Raw genomic sequence first — 17,317 nt, 5'->3', positions numbered from 1 at the left:
GAGCTGGAGCTGGAGCCCGCTGGAGTTGCAGGGACTCCAATATCTTTTTATAATTTCAGCTGGAAGTTTCACATCCCAGGGATCCGCCACCACAAGAATGCGGGGAAAGAGGGAGGTTTTGCAGGAGTCTGCAAATTTGAGAGGTCTCCTTGGGATCAGGCCCATGGATTCGAGCCTCAGCCTGTGCTTCTGGTGCACCAGACTGAAAGAAAATCTGTTGTAAAATCTACTGACTAAAATTAGATAACCACCAAAAGTATCAAAACTATGATTACATGTCTGTCTGTGAAAGAGCAGGCAACGCCTTAGAAATCTTTTTTGTTTCTTATGGCTCAAGTGGCTGAATTTAGGACGGGGCAATAAACAAACTTAAGGATAAATGTTGGGCCACTATCCTCTCTGTTCTCCGTGTGGTGAAGTGTAGACACCATGCAACCATTGTAAAGCCAGCGTGCTAAAAGTACGTCTTCTTAGGAGAACCCTGGCTGTCCTCCAGAACACCATAACAGACCCTTGTCAAAAAACGTTCCCTGAGAAACAGCAGCAGTCTAATTCCTTCCACTTGAGATTAAATCTTGTAGTCTAAATATAAACAGGCCCTTTGTCGTTTAAATGCAGCAATAAAACACAATACACGTCTTCATCTCGCTAATAAAGTAGGAATGAATCCACGCGGCTGTTCTGTGGTTTCTGACTGCACGGATGATGGGCTTCAGAAGTACTTACAGTATCAGCTCTCCTCCAAAACAACATGATCCCCTCTACTGCTCGGCTCAGCAAGTCTGCAGATGCTAAAATGAATTCTTACTTCATCGAGCTTTGACATGGTCCAATATTTATTTCTGTACTCAACAGTTGTCGTTTCACACTGAGATCCACCTATTTAAATTTGGATATTTTGTAGTTTTATGCCTTCCGTCTCCTTACGCTAAGGTGCAACTTAAACCCCTCATATTTTAGTGAACGCACCAAACTTTACCACTTATTAATTGCTTATAATGTTAAGAAATTCGACTCAGGTTGGCCTAAGCTCACAAAGACAGATCACATCTCAACATCTCAACTTTCACTAAGAGATTGGGTCTGGAAAATGTCCAAAGTGAATCATTTAAGCTTGAGAGATACAGTATGAGAGGGACCAATCGGCAGCCTGTTTGTTAGTAGTGTAGTATAGTATAATATAGTATATAGTTGGTATATTTATAGAATTAGGCATAAAGCAGCAACTACTTGGTCTGTTTTGCCCTGATTGGACAAACAAGTTCTTTTCAATCTTCTTATTTTCACATTTTCTATCATTTATATATCAACTTGTCTGAAAAGTGATATATAAATGAAGTTTGATCAACTGATTGATATGCACACAATGTATACATGTTTTTCCGGAGGATCAAACTTCCTGCTTGGCCCCTGCTTCCTCTTCAGAGGGGGGGTTTGCAGTCGGCCACACGCTTCCTCCTTGATGTCGCCACCTGCCTCTACCACCTGCAGGAATCAGGTTTCCCCATGGGGGCACTAAGACTAAGATGTGGGAGGCCCACGCAATCCCCCCCACCCCCCCACTTACAGTAAGTCCCTCAGTTTCCCATTACAGAGAGGGAGTCTAACTGATTCTCAATTATTCGTCCAGGAGTCAATCGATGCATTTAACAGCGTTTTATGTCAATGACTGTAGATAAAAAGCCACTGTTTGACACAATCCCTCAATACGATCAGATATGATACAAAACAAGACAAGACCTGCAGTGAAAAACTGAATGAATTTGAAAAAAAAGATGAAACCACGCCCAAGGTGACATGCAGATTACTGAGGTTTACAAAGTGCACATGCAAATCCAAACAAATTAGCTCCTACGCCCGACACTGCAAGAAAAAACAATCTTTTGACATTAAACAGCCTGAATGTTTGATATTGTATCAGAGATGGTGTGTGGCTTCTTGTTTGATCTTGCCGGCTCTCTCACAGGGGGAAACACCAGTCAGCAGCTGTAATTCCCAGCTCTTGAGTTCACAGCTCTGTGGCTCTCTTCCCCTCTGGCCTCCTGACAGCCTGGCACAGGAACACAGGAAGCAGTATGTGTGTTTGGCCGAGGCCAGTGCGGGACGGGATCTGTCTCTTATCTGCCGAAGGGAATAGGGGGATTGCCAGGCAACTACGCAGCAACGGTGGCGCGAACAAGATTCTTTTTTTTATTGGCCTTTTTGTGTCTTATCGGCACTCTGGGACGGTGGCATGACAGCGAGGGCCTGGAGAGCACACAAAGGAGGTTTCTCCCTTTGGCCTGCCCTCCGGCTCAATGTCATGTTTGGACAAGGCTCAACCTCGGGGAGGCGAGAGCTGAGCCAACCCCCGACATCTAGACGCAGTGCCAAACTGGACGACGATCACACAGATGCAAATGGAGTTAATTTTATCGGTTTACTTTGCTGATTTGTGCAAGTAGAACACATTAACTGAACGACGACTATATAAATACAAACAGTAAGAATCCAGATGTGGACGTGTCTCCAGTTCATCTGGTGGCTGTGGCTTTCAGATTCACAGACAGATCAATATCCAAATCACCTTCCTGGAAGAGTAGTGGCAAATGCCTTTGTAAAACGATACCGGCGGAGGTTATAAGCGCTTATCAAAATCATTAGGTTTCAATTTGCACTGGTAGGTTTAATCTAATCCTCACAGCCTCTTGAAACATCTGGATACACTAAGCAGGGAGGCTAATCTGTAGGTAGGGGGACTTCCTGACCCTGAAAGAGGGGCAGGAGCTGTTCAAGCAAAGCAATGGCTACTTCCTCACACATTGGTAGCTTTCTGTTCATGAAGTAGCTTTGACCCATAATGTGACTGAAATGTAAATCCCAGTATGCTAACCCGAGTTTACATCAGGTATGTAAATGTTTGGGTCAGAGTAAAAACCTCTGCATGCATTTCCACAAAGGTCGACTCGCTTCTTAGTCCTCGTAGTGCTCAGAGAAAATTGGAAGCCTATCAATTCCGTCCATGTAAAAGTCCCATTTCGGCCAATATGGCAGTACAGACTCCAGAGTTTCCTTAAACCATAGTATATGCATTTAAAACAATATGCAGCTGTGGTTGAATGTGTTTGTTGCATATTGAGCCAGAAACATTCTTGTATGAAAGTTTTTGAAGTACACTGAAGGCAAAACAAGCTTGACATCAATCAACTGAAAGGGCTTCTATCAAAACCCTTCTGATTGGTCTGGGCAGCGACACAGACCTCCTGCTGAAGAAGCTTGAATGGCGGGTGACTAATATGCACACGTGAGGCTGCACAGCCACCACAGGCCAACAGAAGGAGCTCTGTGAAGGCGCACGTACTGCACGTCTCTGCAGAGCTGTGCAGCCAGGGGTGTTGTGGGAAAATGAAAGGTTGCAGCACATACCTGAAGTGTGTGGAACCACTGAACTTTATGTTTTAGATGAGTTCTAACAAGAAATAAAAGCAGACAACTCACTGGAAAACAAAGAAATGACGAAATGGAGGCCAAAAATAAAAAACACCTACATGATCTCTGATGCCACTCATTTACGGTTCCGGATTTCTCCTGTGGTTTCTTTACATTGTGGTTTACTAAACGTGGTGCAGAGTACTTCAGACGCTTTAAGTGACACTAAACAAATAAATCCTCTGCAGTATCCTCACTGACCACGCTACACACTGGTTCAGGTACAATCATTCTCTCCTCCAGCGGCTGAATGATTAACCTCATTGTTTTACAGTTATTGGAATTTAAGACGGTATTTTCCCACAGTGCTCAGCCTGTACACTATATCCAAGGCAGAAGACGGTGAAACGGCAAATGCTCACGCTCGGCCGAGCAGAGACAAGCGCCGCCCGGCTTTCGTCCCGCTCGTCTTTGTTTATGTGTTGTTTTTCCCAACGGTGGAATGCACCTCACATTGTGAACCACTTATCCAGTTGGTTCCATAACCTCCTACATACCGCCTTTATGTACGTCTATCTGTGTGTGTGTGTGTGTGTGTGTGTGTGTGTGTGTGGCGCTGTTGGTGTTCCAGTACAAATGCAATGACCCCTGTGTAAGAGGCAGGGCTGGAGGAAAGAATGCCAAGTAACCAGCTGAAGTACAAGTTTCACTCTCACCTGTGAATGACTAGTATGTGGATGTAATGGATGTGAAAACGAAGGGTGAATTGAAGGGTGCAATGTGAGGAAATGAATCCATACAACAATAATATGAAACTCATTTTCATTCATAACACCAAGATCGAAACAGAAAACAATTGAGTCCAATCCAACAGCAATTTTTACTTTACTTTGAGCTTCTAAATGATAGTATTGACTGTCATTGCTTTGGTAAAGCTGTGTGTGTCTGGTATGTACTCGGGGCTGCTTATTTATTGGGAGATGGTGCAAAGTGCGTCTATGATCGAACTCCGAGGCGTTCGGCCGTAACCTGGCCGTGACACGGGCGTCAGAGGAAGGGGGGTGTGTGTTGACAGAGGCTCTCTAGGCGTGGAGGAGCTCTCAGGAACAAAGCGAGGACTCGAGCAGGGCCCCTTCTACACTTCCTTTCCCAAGACCATTGTTCCGCAGAGCGGGAGGCTTAACCATTGTGTCAGCACAAAAAAGAGAAAGGGGAGAGGAAAAACTGAGTGACTGGGAGACCAACTCTAGATAGAGTCCAACTCCCTCACCCCCTCACACTTCCTGAGCTTCTTCAGGATTCCATCCTGCTTACTTCTCCTTCTCTACCCCCTCTCTCTCCATCTCCACAACTACCAAGTCCTTTGACGATGATCACAACCTTCTATCTCTCCATTCATAATTCAAATGCCAACCAAGAGCAATTATTTCTCCCACAGCATAGATGTACTCAACCTTCTGATCATTTGTTAGGCAAAAAAATGATGTAAGACAAAGTATCAACACGGAAATTTGAAAACAATAATCATTTTCTGCAGCTGACAGCAACGAGCAATCTCAGCTTTGCGGGACAACAATATTTCATATTCCATGAAGCAAATCAAGCATGGGTCACATGATCTTATCCACGCCAGCCAACAGGTCCAGCGCCTCCCCTGTTTGCTAGTGCCACATCTATCAGCAGACAAAAACAAACCTGATAAGACAGACGTCAGACCTGGCTTACTACTCTATCACCGTCGCATCGGCTTGGCCTGCTCCCCTCAGCCATCTCGGCACTAGACTTCCCTACGCTCCTGTGGCTTGATGGGAATGTAAACAACACGGCACATGTCTGCTATTATCACCGGGGTATCTGCAGGGTTCACAAAGCCAAACCCAAGACCTTCTAAACGGCACATGGAATTCAACAACTACTGAACAACAGATACGACAGGATGCGTAGGAAAATAGTAATTAAACAATTCTTAGCATTGTATTCTACTATTGAATGTCATTTTTTAAATTTCTATTTGCTGTTGACGTTACCCATAATCCCTGCTGCTTTTTCCGCTCAAACATTTTCTTTGTTATAACTAAAGAGGATTTACATTTTTGGAGTAACCTTTAAATCAGCCTTTCTCTCGCTTTTAGCTCTTGTTTGTGCAGTAAGTAACAGTCGTTTCTTTGTGTTTCACCCATTTTGAGCCAAATGATTGTCGCCATGATGGTCATAAATGTTTAGAACCGTCTGCAACACCACCCAGTAAAATTGTTTATGCTTAACGCTACACACAGTACATCACCGTGTGCTTGATATGATTTCGGACCATTTAAGGACTGGTTGGAGTGATATGGAGATGATAGCTGGGTGCTTTGCAGGATTTTAGTAGAAGAGGAAGAGGAGTGAAATCTTAGTCTCTGTACCATCTTGCCAGCCTGGAGCCTGTCTGGGGGTTTGGACAGACCGGGTATGAGGAGGAACACCAAGGCATGGAAATACAGAAGCCCTGCAGACGGGCCTGGAGGAATGTGTGGTCACGCTAACTCCACACACCCACACCGCATGTTGCAGGAGCCATCACAAACATGGCACTATATGAGCTAACACACATATGGTTTTTGCACACAAGTATGCTTGGGCAGACACGTGTGAGCATGTAGAGAATTTATAATCAATGGCCAAACATGGTCAGAAAGATCAAAGGGGTAGTTAGTTAGAAAAAAAAGGGTCAATGGGTTAAACTGTTGACCTCTGAAGTGGCGAGAAACCCACAGAGTATCAGATTGTGGTCATCAGGGATCTTCAGAGGCACCAGCAGTCATATGTAGGGTATTCAGAGCAAGAGCAAACTAAACATAGTGCCTGTGAGTCACATGACTTCACAGCTACTGAATCAACATTCTGTATCCAAGAATGAATGGGAGGATAAATAGTAACCAATTCCTTGGCGCGTTTTGTGAGTGGTTGAAAAGGTCAGTGGGGATCAAGGCTGAAAGGAGGTGGCCTCATCTCCTGACGTCTATGGTGCCTCTTATCGAAGTGTGTTTGTGTTTGGCGCTCAGACGAGTTGCAGGTCCGGCGTCGAGACGATAAGAGGCAGAGACTGGGAAGATTTGTCCTGTTAACACTGCTGGGTTTTAGCTGGAGAAACGCCACATAACCCACACTTACACGTACATCTCTGAGAAACTAAGGTGGGCAGAAGAACTTAGAAGTTGTGGATATAAGGAAACCAAACCGTATCAGAACAAATTGTGGTTCAGACTGCAGTGAGCTCCCATGAATTCACATTGAAACCCAAAGTAAATTACACGTATAATTCTTCTTGTGAGATAAATGTCATCATTCATAAAGGGATCAGTGATATCAGGATATTCTCAGTTGATAACAGACTACATATTTTCACGTCTATGACTCTGGCGATCACGGTTATGAAGATGAAGTTTGTTTGCCTTCGTCTTTGTCCTCAGCAGTGCCATTACTCTCAACCATAAAACCACAGCTGCTACATTCAATGGTTTCTGAGACGGGTTTGCACATCCCGTGCCAGTTCCGGGAGACCGTCACCAAGATCAGGCCTGAGATTCATCATTCGGTGTATTTTTCATATATCTACAAAGTTCTAATAAGACACACTACCTCAAGGAAACAAGGTGTACATGTAAACATACCAATTGTGTCAGCCAATGTGAATCTACCCAACTATACTACATTACACAGACAAGGAAGCAACATACAATAATCCAAATCCTGTAATGTTACAAATAATGTGTTGCGCTGACTGAAATGTCTTTGTGTGCTTACTCTAATCCTGTATATGCACACATGATTATTAATAAACCACTCAGCTATTTGAATGTGGCCTGTCAGAGCTGCTTTAGAAACCTGTCCAGTAAGAATTAGGCGAGTTTATGACTCGTCAAAAAGGAGCCAAAACACCCATCCAAGAGCTCGGAATTGACACTCAGCAGTCCAGCTTCAGCACAAGCAGCAGCCGTGCGCTGAATTTATGTTCCTTGAAATGGTGTTTAGTAAAGCACTGAGAGTCCAAAGCAAACACATTTTCCAGGTTTTTCATCCATAGGAGACGCAGTGCTGGTTTTCCTTTCAAGACGGGGGAGAATTGACTTCCCGAAGCTCACGGGGGGCCTGCTCAGTCATAATAAATCATGCGTGTGTTTAATGGCTTTCACAGCTCTGCCAGACGATGTCGGTGTAAAGCTTAGGTCAGCTGGATGCGAGTGTGCCATTGTTCGTCTTTGAACGGCGAGGTAAAGGAATATCGTTCTCTGAAGGTTGATACCCACACCAAGATTTCATCTAAACCTGCCACTACCTTTGCTTTATGTCTATATTTACTATAAATATTTTATCGTGTTCATGTCAAAATATTAGAAACAACTTTTTTTAAGACTTCAGGATTTATAGTCTGAGTTTAAAAAAAACCCTGGAAATGGACGTCAAAAGTCTCCAGTGAGCCCAAGACGCATAAAATAAACCTGGGCAGTCAAAGTTGCATTAAAATGTTAGTTTTATGTGCAAACAGTTATGGATAGGGGTTAAGTTCATGCCTTTAGTGTCCATAGGCCAACAAAACCTCTGAAGTCGACAAAGAACAACTATCATATCTGGAGCAATGTGAGTTTCTCAGCCTTCATTGTTCAGTTACTGGGCCTGTCACTCCTGCTGACTAATCGACACATCCATGATGACACGGTGGTCAGGAGAAGGAGGAGATGCCTGCACCGCCGACTTTCATCTTCATGCTACGGCTTGACGTGTCTCGGCAGCTGAGGGGCCGGCCGCTGGAGAGCCGTGAGGCCTCGGCCACATTACTGCACCAGATCCCCTGGGGAGAGTCCATTACAGCTTCACGCAAAAGCCTTCGGTTACAGACAAGCCAGTGTGTTAAGTTGTGGGTTCTATAATAAAAGTGTCGCAAACAAAGGAGTAGGAATAACAACGCGTGGAGAGCGGAAGGTGCTGTGAGGGTACGAGAACATGTTCCTTGGCTGCAGGGGAAGAAAAATGCATTCCTGCTGTTTTATGACACAGTCAGGAAACACTGTTTGGGTGTGTGAAGCAGTAGAAGATACTAGGCAGTGTGATCAAAACAAGTAGTTAATAAGATGATGAAGATGATCTTATGCTCGCTCATCTCAAGGAAAATCACATCAAAGTCAGCTTATAGGTTGATTAGTTCTGTTTCACATCAGGTTCTGTCTACAGGAAACTATTTCAATTGCAGGAAATAATAATCTGCATACAAAACATACATTACTGTGTTCTGCAAAACCAGAGGACGGACATAAAAGAGAAACCCAGTAACACTCTCCCCCTCCACCCCTATAAGATGCTGATATATGTAAGCAAATGCCCTCACAATGGCTCAGCCCAGAGCAGACAGAGAAGACGGATCATTTCCCTAACCGCATCCGAGTTTGAGACTTGAAACACTGGCCAAAAAAGTGGGAAACACAGAACGCCTCAAACGGGAAACATCTGTGCAATGTTCAAGGCTCTGGTCTGCAACTTAGCCTGTTAATTGGACAAAATGACCAAAGCATCAAATCTTCTTTTCAAGGAGAATTAGACACACTCATGGGTGTAAGGAAATGGGGGATTGTGTATCATTTATTTATAAAAACGATTCCCACAGTCTGGGAAATATTCCACTTCATATCGCCGACATCATGATTTTGACTAATTTTGTTCTCTTTTAAACTGATTAAATGTCAACATTCGCTCTTTTTGCTGTCACATGGACACTGTTTATTTGGAGTTCAATCACAACACAAACCAGTTTCAACCCTGTTTACCACAATGTCTTAATGGTAACAGATGACCTCACTTTCCATGGGCCAGTGGCGCAATGGATAACGCGTCTGACTACGGATCAGAAGATTCCAGGTTCGACTCCTGGCTGGCTCGCGACTTCTTTACAGTTTTCATTCTGTGTTCTCTGTGCAGAATAATGACCACATCATCTACGCTTACAATGGTGTGTTACTGGTCCTGTTTGTGTGATTGTTAGCAGGATATCTCAAAAAGCTGCCAAATTTGATGAAACTTGGGCAGGTAGGAAAGATTATCAGAATCAAAACTCCATTAGATAACAAGATAATATGCAAGAAGACACAAAAGATCTGATCACTTCATAAGGTTTTCATGTGTACGCCAATGTGTCCATTTTCCCACTCTCAGAGTGTTATTCTTCTAAAATTACAGCCTCTTTATTTACTTTAAAGATTACCCTCACACACAAAAGCAGTCATTAAAAACATGTTGAAAACAGGGGGCTTTTACGGACTAATTGCCCTGACAAAGTGTCTCACTCTGTCATTTTTTTCCCAGACCAGACCTTTCCTGGAGGCCAGGGCCGACCAGAGTCCTGTGGGACTCGCAGCGAAGGAAAGACGTACAGGGGAGATAAGGGTGTGTACTGAGCACACGGAGACCCACAAGACAGCTGATGTTAGTTTGCCAGGCATGCAAATGCAGGTCGCTGATGCATTGTGTTCATCCCCAGCTGGGAGTAGGCGCCAAAGGAGAAAGGGTGGCTGACAGGCACGTGATGCACAATGCAGCAGGTTTATCAAACAAGAGATACTGAGCACAGTGTAATCTGATGAATGAGAAACAGAAGAATGACTGATACGTCCTGATATCCATCCTGATACGGGCTTCAGTGAGAAAGCGAAACACTACGGCCAAACACCTGGTTTACAACAACTTCAATGCCATAATGGTAGCGGACCAGAGTGAAGGGAACACACTTGTTGGAAACATGATGAACACGCTGCCGGTGTGTTTTATTTCCTCTGAAAACACCCAGAATAGCCTGACCGCTATTGGGCAAATGTAGAACTAACACTTAACTGAAGAAACTCTCTGGCAATGCAAACTACAATCAAGAGGAAGGAATGTCTCAGTTTGCTTTGTGCATCTCACATGCTCATCTGGAGAATCATGATTCACCTCTGCATATGAATACTCAAGGTTGACTTTTCTGACTTCACTCGGGTTAGAAGTGTGTTAAAAGTCAACAGATCCTAATGAGGAAAAAGGAGGGCCAAGCGGAGGAGGTAGGACGTTTAGTTTCAATTGTGTTGATCCAGCTGGAAGGTGCTGACAGCAGCCTCCATTCACGCGCTGCTGTAAAAATGCTAAGCAGGACCCTCCGCCCCCCCGTGCCACTCCAGACTGGGTGACAGCGACAGACCCTCTGGAGATGGATGGTCCTCATGAATATGGCTGATTGTAGGGCAGGACCTAATGGGACCTAATGGCCAGTTGACGATGTAGCACTAGCCTCCCAGGTCCTCTTTAGCGAGTCGGCCAGTCACTGCGTGACAGCACGGCTTGTCTTTGGCAAAGCACGCACCCCTATGGCCAGTAAATACTCACATTATGACACCAACTTGTTAATGAGCGCCCAATTTTCCCCATGCACAGCATGTTTAGTCGCTGGCTTAAAGCTAAAACAAATCTTTCTGTTGTTCTTAATTAGGTTTGGCTTGAACCCCCACAGTCCACAGCATGGTAAATGTCTCGTATGTTCTTTATGAGGAGTCAAGCAGTAAAGGCACGGAAATAATATTTCCCTGTAGCATTGACTCCAAACCTTAGACCACGTTCAATAAAAAGCCTCACACACACACACACACAAACACAGAGACTGAACACATCAACTCTGTATCCCTGGAATCCTTGCATTGTTCCTTGTGAAGTGGCAGTGGGTGGGGTGCCATGTATGCATTTTGTGTTCTCAAGCTTTTTCCTATTTTCAACCAAAAACAAAACAAGGCAGAACACTCCACACATATTGTTCCGAGGATATGAGTTAGACTCCACACCCTATCCTTTGCTCATAATGGACTTTTCCTTGCGGCAAACTTTCATCTTTCTGGCCGGCAGGATCGTGGCAGACCAACACTTCCACCCCCGTCCTCTTGCCTTGAACACACGCCTCTAGCATGTGACCGTGCATGCCTGTTTGGCGGTCAGCCTGGGTGCGGCGCATCAAGCCGCCACTTACAGTAATGGAGATAAGGTGACACACTAGCTGCAGGAGGGAGAGATCACAGGCGACTTTCTCTTTCATACCCGGAAGCTTCCCCACTGTGCTTTTCCATATCTGAGACAAGGCTCCCAATTTCCTCATCGCTGTGTCAAAAACTACAACTACATTTTTCGCCTTTGAGTCACATTCTGTTTGAGGTTGTCTTACAGACATCCTGGGAAAGGAACAGTAACAGTGTTGCACCGCCCATGGGGCTTCACTCACCTTCTTTCTTGTCAGCCCCTCTAAACTTCTGGAAACTCAATGTATGTATACTGTATTTCAGTGGAGTCAAATTCCAGGCAGCTTTAGAAAAGGAATGGAAGGTATTGCTATGGGGTACACATACCAACGGCATGACATCACCCCTTCTATTCATGCCTCCACATTCAAATGCAGAGTGCGCCGCTATGTTGTGTGTCTGTGGACAATGGCTGGCACGGATACAAGTTTGGGGATTTTTGGAAAAATAACTGGGAAACGTTAAGTGCACAGCTGTGTCTCATAAGTCATGTTGTGCGTTGACTCTTCTGTTCTGTGTAGCACGGGGGGGCAAAGCATCTTAAATTCCGTTTTTTACGGAATTAGAAGCTCCCGTCTCAATAGTCACAGTTGGTAAGCTCATTTGAGTTTCATTAGGGCCGACTTTGAAGTCACATTGTGTTCTATTTGCACTCAATTTGCATCATTTTAAATCCGCATCGGGACGGCGGCAGGAAGATATTCAAGTACAGAAAGCGACAAAGCTGAGAGTACAACACAGCATCGTCCTGCAAAAGAAACTTCACCAAACAAAAATCCCACAGACCCTGGGAGAGAGTTTTACGACCATCAGATTATCTGATGATTGTTACCTCTTGCTGCCAGTGTCAACATCTGCCTATTGGCTCATCTGACTGCCAAAGGAACTGGCAATCAAATGCTTTGAGTAGGATAGGAGGTGATGACAGAAAGTGTTGCTCAGAACTCGAGCCCACATGAGCCTAGAACTCACAATCATATGATCATATGTAAAACTGCAATCAGTCCAAAGAGTGTTTCTTGGGAGTTACAAAAGGAGAGCTAAAAGTAAGAGTTAAATCTTTTACGTAATACAATAAAGAATAACTCCGGCAGACACTACGTTTCTCTTTATACACACGATGCAAAGCCTGGTGCTAGAGTTCTAATCTTCAAGTTGTCATTTCAAAGGCCCTCTTTAGAAGAAGCAGTGGGTGATTATCCACTTTCCTGCACCACTCCGGACACAAGCGCAGACAGGCTCATTTGCACAATATCATTCTAATCACATCTGGGTGGCTAAAATATACGAGACCAGCTGACAGCGTCAACACCAGCCTGCCACTCCAGCAGTCTGCTTCCTGTAGTCTCTACATAGCCTGATTACAGACTGAAGGGCCTGGAGCTCCATTCAGAAATACAGATATGAAATACTTGCATCCTTTTTCAAAGCGCTCTTGAGTCAGGATAACCTTTGCTTAGCCTTCCAACTTCCACTTAAGCCTTTCCTCTCTTTCCTGTTACGTCACATACTGATCTAAACCCATGACAGCCAGAGGTCCTGAGGGGCCCCTTTCCCAACAGACACACAAGAGCTTTGTTTTCCCTGTCTGACTAGGTATGACTGCCCTCCTTTAAAGGCTATAGGGGGACCTGTCTGTTTAGTGGACCAATTAAACATCTCGCACACCAACAGTGGAGTTGACAGGCAAATACTAGCAGAAATAGAATTTCACGGACTGTCTTAAAGGTTTTAACACCTTCTCGTCTAAAAGAGAGTGGAAATTTTCCTTCGCTGTGACGGTTTTTGTTTTGCTATGAGAAAAGGGCAGGACGGGCAGCAGTGGGGCAACGTTGTAGAAAATGTCTCCTACACTTCATGAAGCAAGTGAGATCTTTCTTCTTGACCTTCACCCAGAGAAAAGCACATATTATGTAAAGGCAATTTCCTTTTTCTGAATTTCTTTAATAGTGTGAATGGGAAAGTGTGGGTGTGAATCTCAGAGTTTGTTCCAGTTCCATACTGAGGATGTCAAGTGACTCAGTTATTCCCTGCTTGTCAGCAGGAAAAGCAAAAATACATTTTGATACAAACCAGTGAGGGCGAGTGCGCACAACAGCAGTCAACAAAGCAGAAGTAAGGTGGAGGTCACGGAGATCTGAGAGAGTGAGGAGCTCATGGAGGAGCGCTGCCAACAGAGCCAAAGAGGCGCAGGCAGGGAAGAGGGAAGATTTTGTGTGGGGGGTGATTGGGTGGGCTTTGGTATGAACCCAAACTCATGAATAAAACATGCAAAGAAGAGTGAGTGAAGAGACTGCAGATATCCAGGGTGGGCGTTAGTCAGCCCGTCCCCTCAGCTGCTCCCTCCACTGTGGCCTGCACAGCCTCCGCCACGCCGCTTTGCATTTTGTCTGGAGGCTTTCAAAACGGCATCGCTTTTCATAGCGGGACGACAGTTTTATGAGGGTCCAATAATGGAGCGCTGATGAGCTTCAACGGAGAACATCACTCCATTGGGTCAATAATAATGCCTCCTGCGGCACACTTTTGTCTAAAAAAGACAGATGGCGATGTCATCCACCAAGGAGGCTTTCACTTGCAATCGTTTGTGGTTTAAATATACGTTTAAATCACTGCCACCTTCTCTGGCATTGTCTGCTCAATGTGTTCTTCAGCTTTTGCTTCTGATAAACCAGCAAGAAACTTTAATGAGGCAAGATTTATTCAGTTTAATATCTTAGACAAAAAGGGTCTGAGAGGCACTCCCTATAGCCACTTTGGCCGAGTTACAGGTACTTTCATCTTGAGTTTGGCTTAATTCTCCACTGTGTGTTGCTCTACATAGTCTCAATAACACCAAATAAAGCTTTTGATTCACTTTTCCAAAGAATGCTTTGGTGGTGAGGTTATTCAATTAGTAACTTTCAGTTGTAATTCCATAGAGGGACCTGTGGAAACCTAATGCTGTACCGTGTGCCTCAATAGCTTCGGTATGACAATGAGATTCCAGTAAATCTGATAACTCTTCTGCCCTCACACTGCAATCGCTTCTAATCCTGACCGTGCAACATCTGGGTGCTGTAAACGAGTAAAAGCTTCCCAATATCAGTCCACGTGGGCAATTTGCCCAAAAGTATCCTTCCCTATCTGGTGGGGCGATCTGACGGCAGCAGGAGGGGTGGAGGGTTACTGATTGTCCCTGGCCATTTAATAGGCCGGTGTTGTCCATAACAATAGCCAAAAAGCTCTCGAGTAAAATATAATGTGATAAATTGGGTGGGGTGAGGTGAACAACAATGGGTGCTGGGGTAATCTGACAGCCTGCAGGAAGCCCCTCAGGGACTAAAGACAGACAAAACAGGCCCGTCAGCTGGCCGGGGCAGCTCCAGCTTCGTCGCAGGGGAACGACGACCTCCTGCCTGGACACTTTACGACGTTTACTGCGGCCTTCACCCCCCCGTCACACCTGCCACCACCTCGTCTGGTACATGCACTGACTGATCTGGTTGGATCATATTTTCAGATTCTTTTCTTTGCACTGCTCCTTGTGACTTCCTCTGTAATTTTGCGGCCTTAAGAACAGAGAGTGAGCGCTCCTCTTCCTTGTATTCTTCCACTCTGTTTATGAGAGGGATTTTACTGTCTGAGCTGTCTGCCGTTTGTTTGATTTTCCAGGTGTTTCCCTGTCGCAGTCCACTTTTATTTGACTCTCCAAAGTTCTGATATGACGAGAACAGGAGAAGCAGTTTCTGCTGCTGGTGCTGTTAACTTTTCAAAAGGCTTGTTGGGTTTATTAGATTTCAAGGATTTCTATATTATATACTTCATACAAAACACGAGGTAGAGTCACGATAAATGTATATTTTTGATCTTTTCTAACACAAACTTCAACTAGCTAGGGTTGAAAGACATCTAAGGGATACAAGACCTGTCCATGTTTGACAAACAAAGGTAATGCAAATGACAACAGTGTGTGTCCCCCCCCAACACCCCAAATCATTATCTCAGGACACTCGCTCTCTTATCACTAAAGGATCAGAACCAAAAAAGACACTGGACACTGGCTGCGTGCCCCAAATAGGCCGGGGGGTGACGGGTTATCGCTGTGATTAAGCCTGACCTCCTGCTGGCCTGGGGCCCCTGCACAGCCCCTTTCTTGGTCACATGAACGTCAAACAAAAACAACTGTCAGGCACCATCTCTGCTGCGAGGACGGAGACGGGGAGAGACCAAGCAATTAGTCATAGAGATTCACAGGGAGAGAGGGCGAGCGAGGAGGAGGAGGAGGAGGAGGAGGAGGAGGAGGAGGAGGAGCAGGAGTGGGAAAATGACCCCCCCATACAAGTCTGTTCCCTTGATTACTCTGGGGTTTGTGCACAGGTCAAAGTGAGGCGGATTTTAGTTAATACTAATTAATATCTTGTGTCTTTAAACCCAATTTCTGCCAGCCTCCTCTGACACACACTTGAACATGACATCTATATCTTCCACAGACAACAAATGAGCTAAAAAAGAAGAGGAGGATGTGGCTGGGTAGAGGGGCATCCGGGCCATGGAAAAGCGGATGGAGGAAAGGATGCACACGCCACGGTGGCACGCCTATGGTGGGGTGTGAAGTGTGAGAGCAAGTTAGGGTTACATTTCTCTCTCTCTCCAGCTGTCCAGGCGCCGCAATGAAAGAGAAACTGAAAGTGTGTCACATCGTTAATATTCATGTTGCGATTACAGAAACACACAGGAGGCAGAGAATTCCTCTCCCTTTTTCTAAAGTGACACAGACACACACACACACTACACACCCAATCCTACTCACACCCCGTGAATCCCAAACAGGTCGATGAACTGTGCGAACCTGGGTGGGTAGGTGAACAACCCAATGTATGGAGGTATAAAGGACTACAAACACGAGTTGACGAGACTATTGTAACGTGAGATAAGAGCTATTGTAGGCGAGGATTTGATATCTAAAGCAGCACCTGAGTCATTCTTCTCCAGTTTGGCCTCTGTTTTTCAGGAGGAGGAGGAGGAGGAGGAGGAGGAGGAGGAGGAGGTGGGCCATCAAACACCTCCCATCAAACAGTAGCAACAGACTCTCATCCCAAGGGAAGGGGGCAGAAAAAAGAGCGTAATCGATCCTAGAAATCCAATATTTACATCTGAGCTGAGGAGAATTCCACCAGTTTCGTGCCAAAATAGTAAAATTCTGCACATTCTAAAGCGCTCAGTCCTCACCGGCCATTTGCACCAGTTGGTTGCAGTTTGTATTACACTGCATAGTTCACAGATTTGAGTCGTGAACTTGCTTGTGTAAAATTACGAGACCTGACACTCTCTGACCTGACTCTTCTACGTGCTTTTACCTCATTATTCCACACTTAGCATTCAGCAGTATCCTGGTTTAAGTAACCGGGTTAAGGAAGAATTAACTAAGACAGAATTCATGGCTTTTCTAATAGAATTGCTGTTTTCAAGTGAACCCAACCAATGAGGGATTGCCTTCTTAAGGAAGACTCTAGTCTGAATCCATAGTTTATTGGGCAGAACCGCTAATATTTGAAGCCACGGCAGGCAGGAGGTTTGAGGTTTGAGGTTTGGCTCTCGGTGTTGCTGGTCCTCCTGAGTTCATCAGCAGAGGGCCAGTCTGGAGCTGGACCGGGCTAATCCGCAGGTCTTAAGGGTCTCAGTGTCTTTCTGCAGTCACGTTCTGAACACACAGCCACCGAGCAGCTCTATTCTGCGCGCACACACACACACACACACACACACACACACACTTAATCACTCAACATGGGGATCACTATCGCTCTCAGCGGGATCGCCTCACATACTCCACTTTCGTAAACAAAGTACGCCTCTAAATCCAA

General features: G+C 45.0%; 1 protein-coding gene and 1 non-coding gene across 9 annotated transcripts in view; one reads left to right on the top strand and one right to left on the bottom strand.

Annotated features, from left to right (window-relative positions):
* The window catches only part of caskin2 (CASK interacting protein 2), a 53,152-nt gene that overhangs the window by 30,582 nt on the left and 5,253 nt on the right, over positions 1-17,317 (bottom strand). The gene's annotated exons all lie outside the window — the stretch shown is intronic.
* Positions 9,249-9,321, top strand: trnar-acg (transfer RNA arginine (anticodon ACG)). The gene has a single exon. It is a non-coding gene; the product is annotated as a tRNA-Arg (tRNA).

Source organism: Genypterus blacodes, unplaced genomic scaffold (assembly GCF_046128005.1).
Source record: "Genypterus blacodes isolate CSIRO-AG114 ecotype Tasmania unplaced genomic scaffold, CSIRO-AGI_Gbla_v1 ptg000022l_1, whole genome shotgun sequence".
NCBI classification, from domain to species: domain Eukaryota; kingdom Metazoa; phylum Chordata; class Actinopteri; order Ophidiiformes; family Ophidiidae; genus Genypterus; species Genypterus blacodes.
This window is presented reverse-complemented; position numbering and strand designations above follow the sequence as displayed.